This window comes from Mastomys coucha, unplaced genomic scaffold (assembly GCF_008632895.1).
Source record: "Mastomys coucha isolate ucsf_1 unplaced genomic scaffold, UCSF_Mcou_1 pScaffold22, whole genome shotgun sequence".
NCBI classification, from domain to species: domain Eukaryota; kingdom Metazoa; phylum Chordata; class Mammalia; order Rodentia; family Muridae; genus Mastomys; species Mastomys coucha.
The window spans coordinates 248,257,532-248,264,689 of NW_022196905.1; the positions used below are offsets into that span (position 1 = coordinate 248,257,532).

At 49.2% G+C, this 7,158-nt stretch overlaps 1 long non-coding RNA gene across 2 annotated transcripts; it reads left to right on the top strand.

Moving 5' to 3' along the window:
• The first annotated feature begins 315 nt into the window (after positions 1–315).
• On the top strand, positions 316–5,645 carry LOC116070165. Of its 2 annotated transcripts, none has more exons than XR_004110295.1 (3): positions 316–456; positions 1,165–1,304; positions 4,264–5,645. It is a non-coding gene; the product is annotated as an uncharacterized LOC116070165 (long non-coding RNA). The 2 variants fall into 2 exon arrangements; XR_004110294.1 differs by lacking the exon at positions 4,264–5,645 and adding an exon at positions 1,689–4,254.
• The last annotated feature ends 1,513 nt before the right edge of the window (positions 5,646–7,158 follow it).

Below are 7,158 nucleotides of genomic sequence, written 5' to 3' on the forward strand. Positions count from 1 at the left end.
AAATGCTCCCACACTCAAAAGCAATTTTGGTTTAACTAATTCTTTGTATCAATTTACTTGGAATAAATTTAGTAATTCTGGGTCACAGTTATTGTGATCAGTGATGTGGAGATGAAATGATAAGACAGTTGCTGTACCTAAGGAGTCTGTAACTGGGAGAGATGCATCCTGGAAAATAACTCTAGTGAAGGGCAAAGAATGGTAAGGCCCTGATGGGGAGGGACCTGGCCCGAGCCTCTGGAGGACAGGATGAGCAGTTGGTTTGTTGGAATGTGCAGGAAGTGAACACTCCAGAGGCAGTTAGAAGGTGGCAGTTAGAGAGAGGGTCACGGGTGGTACGAAGACAGTTGGAAAGAGATAGGTCAAGGCACTGACACCAGTCTCATGAGCAGAACAGGGCAACTGGTCAAGGATGCTCGTTTTGGAAAGAAGTGAGGCCTGCATCTGCCTGGCTTGGTAAGAGACACTGAGGACATTCCCACCCTACAGGGTCTAAACTAACTCAAACCAGGGCAGGAGACCCCTGAAGGCACCTATGAACCAGAGCAGCAGAGTCATGAGGAGCTTGAACTTCTGGTTGGCACGAACTTAGATTCTCAATGAAGGACATGGGGAATAGCTATCCAAGGCTCATGAGAGTTAGGGGCTGGGAGTTGGGGATGCTTGAGGCTCTGGGGGAGAAAAACATGCATGTGTCCATAGCCCACCCACTGATCTTTGGAGATGTGAACCTGCTGGTCAAAGAAGAAGACTCAAATAAGATTTGCCCCACAACTGTGTGAGGATGAATTGTGGAGGGAGAAAGGGTACCCTGAGGGTCACGGAGTCCTAGGTAGTCTCGTGTTGGAGGAGAAGAGACAGGCTAACGCTGGCATCTGGTTCAGGTACCTTTGCACTCAAATGCAAGTTGTGTTCCTGTGAGCTATGTATGTATGAGACAAAGCCTCATGTAGTCCTGGCTAGCCTCTAAAGCTCTATGGGGCCAAGAATAGCATTGAATTTCTGATCCCCTTTTTGCTTCCCAAGAGGTAGGATTGGCTTTGTTTTCTTAGCTCTAAAGTGGGAAGACACTAGCATCAAAGCCTCACAGCAGGGTGAGATGAGCCCCTGTGTATGGGGTTGTGGTGTAGAAAAATGCACTCTAACAACGTTATCGTTAATAAGGGGCAAGAAGAAATGGAAGGGGCAACTCAAGGGGCCGCTGAGAATTCCACAATGGTGCAAACCCATTGAAACCTTGTCTGGGAAGTGTGGGAAGCAAGCAGAGTAGAGGCATCATGGCCTGTGCACTCTTGGAATGCCAGGTATGTAGCGCACATGGTCACGGACCATTCTTATTGTATCCTTAGGAGGGAATGTCTCTCTTTATCTCCACTCTACCGTGTAACAGGCTTGTGGTTAGGAGAAGACTATGTAATCTAGCTATGGATGACCCTTGGAGGCAGAGAGGCGCATGGAGAGTAAGGTGGTCTCTTAGTGTGCTTTCCAATGCTGCGATGACCACCAAGACCAAAACCAACTTGGGGATGGAGAGAGTTTATTTGGCTCACATACCCTAATCACACTCCATTCCCAAGGGAAGTCAGAGCAAGAAGTCCAGGCGGGAACTCAAGTAGAGGCCATAGAGGAGTGCTGCTTACTGGCTTAGTCCTTGCGGCTTGCTCAGTCCACTTTCTTATACAACCCAGGACCACTTGCTCAGGGATGGCACCTTCCACCGTGGGATACTGGAACCCTCAAGCATCAGTTATTAATAGAGAAAATGTCCCATAGACTTGCCTCCAGGCCAATCTGATGGAGGTATTTTCTCAATTGAGGTCCTCTCTTCCAAGATAAGCTCAGCAACCTCTGATCAGCACACAGGAGCAAGACAGAGGAGGCACCAAAGGCAAGTGGAGGGAATAAGGTGGCTGAGTCAGTTCCATTTCCCAGAATGCACTTCCTTCTCCATCCCCATCTGCCTCTCTTTTCTCTTCAAAGCTGGGCGCTCCATCACAAACAGACCCTACTTTTTAGTTTTCTTTGGCATTTGCTTTTCTACTTGAGCCCAGAATACTGAGAGGTGTCTGTCTTGTCAAATCTATACTGCCATTGGTTGGTTTGGTTTTGTGTTTGTTTGATTTGCATCTACCTCAAGACACTCTATAGGGGGCTGAGAAGTCATTCTTGGTTCCCATAGTGACATCCCTAGTGGCTCCTGGGGCTTCAGAAGATGTGATATTTAATGGAAGGAGTCCCTCTATAGGTCCCCCCACCCCCCACTCCTGAGACCCATCTCTAACCTGCCCTGTATCCAAGATTTGACTAGTCCAGTGGTTAGCCAGCAGAGGGCACCCTGGCTTCATCTGTAGTTTCTTGGGTCTCTTCTCTCCCTCTTGATGACCCTAGTAGCAGCATGCTCTCTGGACATAACTGCAGCACCAGGCTGCTCTCGGTCAGGGTGGAAGGCAGGGTGGAAGTAGGCTCTTCTCTGCCCAGCCTGCTCTCTGTGGGATGTAGAACAGAGAAGGTTCCAAAGAAGCAGAACAGCCTAGGCTGAGAACACAGATCTAGTTTCGGCTTCACCCTCCCACCAGACCAGCTGTGTGATCACAAACACCACACATTTCTAGGCTGCTCACCCATCAGCATCCTGTGGGGCTCATCCTTCCCTGCCTGGTGTAAGACACATCAACTCTAAACCATTCTGGCCTGAGATGCTACTGTTTAAGACTAGTGAGGGTGCTGGACCTTGGCTTTGGGGGCTTCCATCACTCTTAAAAGATCAGAGTCATGGGAACACAACCTCCTCTTGATGTAGACGGAGGTCCTGAAGTGGGCGTTTTCCAGCCCCTTCCCAAGGCCACCTGTGCACAGTGACAGGGATGACGCAGCCAGTCCAGGAGATATTGCTGCTTTCCAGAAAGACCCCTCAAGAGCACCCACATAAGGATGGCGGAGACAGGGTGGGGTGGGGTTTGTGCAGTGCCTGTTAACTATCAAAATGCATCAGACAGCACACTCTGTTGGTTCTGGTGACATGACAATCCCCTAACAGTGGGAAATTCCTGGAGAAGGGTTGCATATCAGACAGGGCCAGGGCCTGGTGATCGTTTAGTGCTACAGGTGTTGGGAGGCAGGGTGTTTAGTTTTCACGACATCAAACTCATTTCAAAAATGAGAGATTGCCCAGAGGTTCAAAGCACTGACCATTGTTTGAGAGCACCCCGGTTTGACCCCTAGCACCCCCACAGTGACCCACAAGCCTCGGTAACACCAGTTCTAGTGTGTTGGACAATCCTCTTCAGGCATCCATGGGCACTGCACACATATGATGAATAGATGTGCATGGATCTAACACATGCACTAAATAAGTCAGTCTAAAACACTAGTTTATTGTCTTTAAAGTTACATTTATCGACTGGTTGAGTGTGTGGGGGCATATGCATATGTACATGGCACACGGGTGTGGAGCTTAGAGTAAAGCTTTTCAAGAGTTGGTCTTTCTTTCCACAGTGTAGGTCCTGGGGCTCAAACTCAGGTTCTCAAGCCTCAGGGTAGGCTCCTTTCCTGGCTGAGCCATCTTACCTGCCCCTAAATCAAAAATTTAAAAGTGACAAATGTGTTCCCTTTGGTGTGTCTGCCTGTTTTCTTTTTTTTAAAATTACATTTGTGTGTGTGTGTGTGTGTGTGTGTGTGTGTGTGTGTGTGTATTTGTGGCACGAGGGGGGTCTTGCTCATATCTATGCCATGGTACACATATACCATGAAGTTAGTTGTCTTCATCTACCATATAGGATCTGAGACTTGAACTTATGTTATCAGGCTTGGTAGCAAGCATCTTCACCCACGGAACCATCTTGCCAGGCCAGTTTTTGGAAACAAATGGAAAATTAGATTTGGATGTATCACCAAATTATCAGAAAAAAAAAAAGCAACTCATGTTTCTGAATGCAATTTGGATAAATGCAGCTTCCTGATTGTCACAGGCTTCCCGTGGACGTAAGGGTGATGTGCTTGGTGGGTCTCAATAGCGAAAGGATTGAGGGAGTGGCCATTGGGACATAAAGGGCAAGGTACAGCTCCTGGGCTGGGATTCTCAATACCAATTCCTGGAGTGGTAAGGTTGGTTGTTGCCTAATCGGTAGCCTTCGAGGCCTAGGATTAGAGCCTCCCACTATGAATCAGGAGCAGAGAGAGGCCTAGGGACCCCAGCAGCAGTTTGGCTAAAGCAAAATAAGGCAACCTTGTGACCAACGGTTATTTTCTTTGCGTTCTTTCTAGGGAATAGCAGATTTCTGTCCTCACGGAGAGCACTGGCAGCCTCTGAGCAGGCAAGTCCAGGAGAATTAAGTAAATCCTGGAGCTGGTTTGCTAATGTCACAAATCAGCCAGCAGCGCTGCTGATGTACCAGCACAGGGTGGAGCGGAGAAGGAGCTGACAGAGTCCCTGAGACATCAGGCATCATATCCTAGGAGCAGAGAGCCAGCCAGCTAGAGCTGAACCTGGAGACACCCGCTCCCCGCCCCCTCAACACCCTCATCCCCACCCCCACCCCCACGGAGACCAGGGGAGCGGCCAGTTTCCAGGAAGCATCAAAGATTAATGCCTGGAACCCACCTCCGTGGCCACATCCACTTCAGACCTTTGAACAGTACTTGCTTGAAAATGACGTCTTTAGGTTCGTTTAGGCTCAGCGAAAAGTTCCTGCTTCATGTGGGTGAGCCAAGCGGAGAGCTACGTGGAACCAGAGGTGCCTGGGTTCCCACTTCAGGGTCCACGAATGGTTTCCAAACTCAGTGTTCCGGGGCGGGGACGGGGGTGAGGGGGAGGAGGAGGAGGACATGTCTGTGGCTTTGGCACTTACTAGCTGTGTCATCTTGGGAACCTTGTCTAAATCTTTGTACCCCAGTCCTCTTTTCTGTCATATGGTGATGATAGTCCCGATCGGATACTTGGGAGGCGTAAGCGAGGCTGCATGTAGAAGCAATTCATTCAAACATTGTTCCTTTTAGTTACGGAGGTTCTTTTAAAAAACAGTCGAATTACTTGAAAAAAAAAAAAAAAGAGTACCCGACCTTGATAGCTGAGCATTCGGTTATGACCGGTGGGCTCCTGAATGGGCATGAGAGGCTGCTAAGCCCCATCCCCAACAAACCCTGGGGATCTCCGTGTCTTGTGCCTGCATTTCTAGAGTCTACATTGTCCCGGTAATGAAGTCTATAGCTTAGTTGAGGTGCTCAGAGACATCCTGGCATCCAGTTGGATGCCTGGTGTGTGGGGTTCGAGTGCCTGTATCTAGAGCAGGCAGCCTCAGCGCTACTGACGTTGGATCGGAATCCTTTGTGTGTTTGTAGGGGGAGGTCGGCTGTCCTATGCACTGTAGGATGATTGGCACTGTCCACCCATTAGATGCCAGAAGCACCTTCCATCCATCTCATCTTGTCTCAGGGTTTTACAAAGGAAACCATCCTCCCCCGGCTCCTCCCCCCAGGGAATGGAGGAGGGTCGCCGTGGTGGAGAGTCTAAAATTGGCTATAGCGAGCTGCGTTGTTGTTTGTTGAGATTTCTTAATCTTGCTGATCCCCATCTGAATTCTGTACACTGACTGGAGGTGTTTTCGAAGTTGAGGGACCGTAGACTTTCTGAATCCCCAGCCCCATTTGGCTGGATCCTGATCTAGGCAGCAGATCCTACACCCCACACCCCACCCCTGCTTGGTACTCCTAGTGCCTATTGCTTATACCTAAAGGTTTGTAAGGCTTTGAAGCTCCGAATGGCCGCTTTCAGTCCTTTCCTGCTGGGTAAAATACTAGTGACAGTTAAACAGTGGATGTCATACAGGGAACAGGAATTTGATCTTGTGTATATGAATATAGTTTTTTTTTTCTTTTTACCACAAACCTGAGAACAGGTGGTTCCTCCTTCAGGTAGTCCCCAGAACAGTCTTTTGACTGGTTGGATGGAAGTCGAGATGGAAACATCTGGAATCTCCATTCTTTAGGTTGTCTTTCTAAATCCTCGAAGGCCTGCACCCTATACTTCCAGTTGTGATGAGGCCCTCTGATGATGTGCTGTTGGTGGCTGGCTTTTTATTTGCCATCCGAAGGCAAATGGGGTATGGCCCTGCTTCTTGTTTGATGTCTTGGGTGCTGGCTCTAAAACCTCCTGTTTGGGTGTCGTTTCCAGCCTTCCAGGAAGAGAGGGTGTCCCTCCTTGGTAGGTTTTATGCTGTGGCTCTGTTGCCCATTCCTGAAGAAGGAAAGGTTTTCATCCAAGCACAGATCCAAGAAGGCTTCAGGTGGGGACGAGGTGTAGTGTCTCCCTAGCAGGCAACCTTCAGGCAGAGCTGAGGTTGCCAGTGTTGGGTGGGTGGAGGGGCAGGAGGGGCCAGGGCTGGGGGGTGGGCAAAGCAGTTTGGTTCATTGCTGGTAGTTGGAAGAACCAGATTTTTGAAGGATAATAATTCTAGACAGGTCAAAGGATTGCTTTCTTTTTTCTTTGACGACTCATGCCTCAGATTATGGCATTTGTTACATCTTTTTGGACAAATAGAAGATCTAGTTTAGGTCATGTCTTCTCAAGGAGATATAAAGGCACAAGCAATGGTGGAGTTATGAAAGACGCAGAAGCTCTGCTGGCTGGAGTGGTGGCCTCCTTGGTGGGGTCGGCATCTTTATCATAGAAATCACCAGTTACTTGTGTCCTGTGGCTAGCTCTTCAGGAGAGATGGGCCCTTGCACTTGCTGTGTGAGCATGTGCGCATGTGCGTGTGTGCGTGTGGCGGGGTAGCTTGGGCCAAGCAGGGGGAGGCTGTGTGCTGTGCATGAGAATTCCAGTGACCTTAGGATATGGTGTTGGAGGCTTCTGGTCCAGATGAGCTGTCTCAGAAGAGGCAGGCCTGTGGGTGGGCTGGTGGCTGTTTGTGATGTCCTTCCTGCTCTTGTGGTCCAAATGGTTGGGAGAGCTCTATGATGGTGGGTGGCATCTTCAGGAAGTCTCTGCTGATCGCTGCTGCTCTGAGCTGTTTGGAGAGCTTGCTCATCCTCGGTCCCTTCATATGTCTATTAGGAAATCGTGGTCCAGGCTGGCAGATTCCTACTTCTGTTCAGGAAACACTTGTTTGGCCTTTAGGGAGGCATGTCTGCAGACTGGCTGTTTGCCAAGGTTGTCCTGTG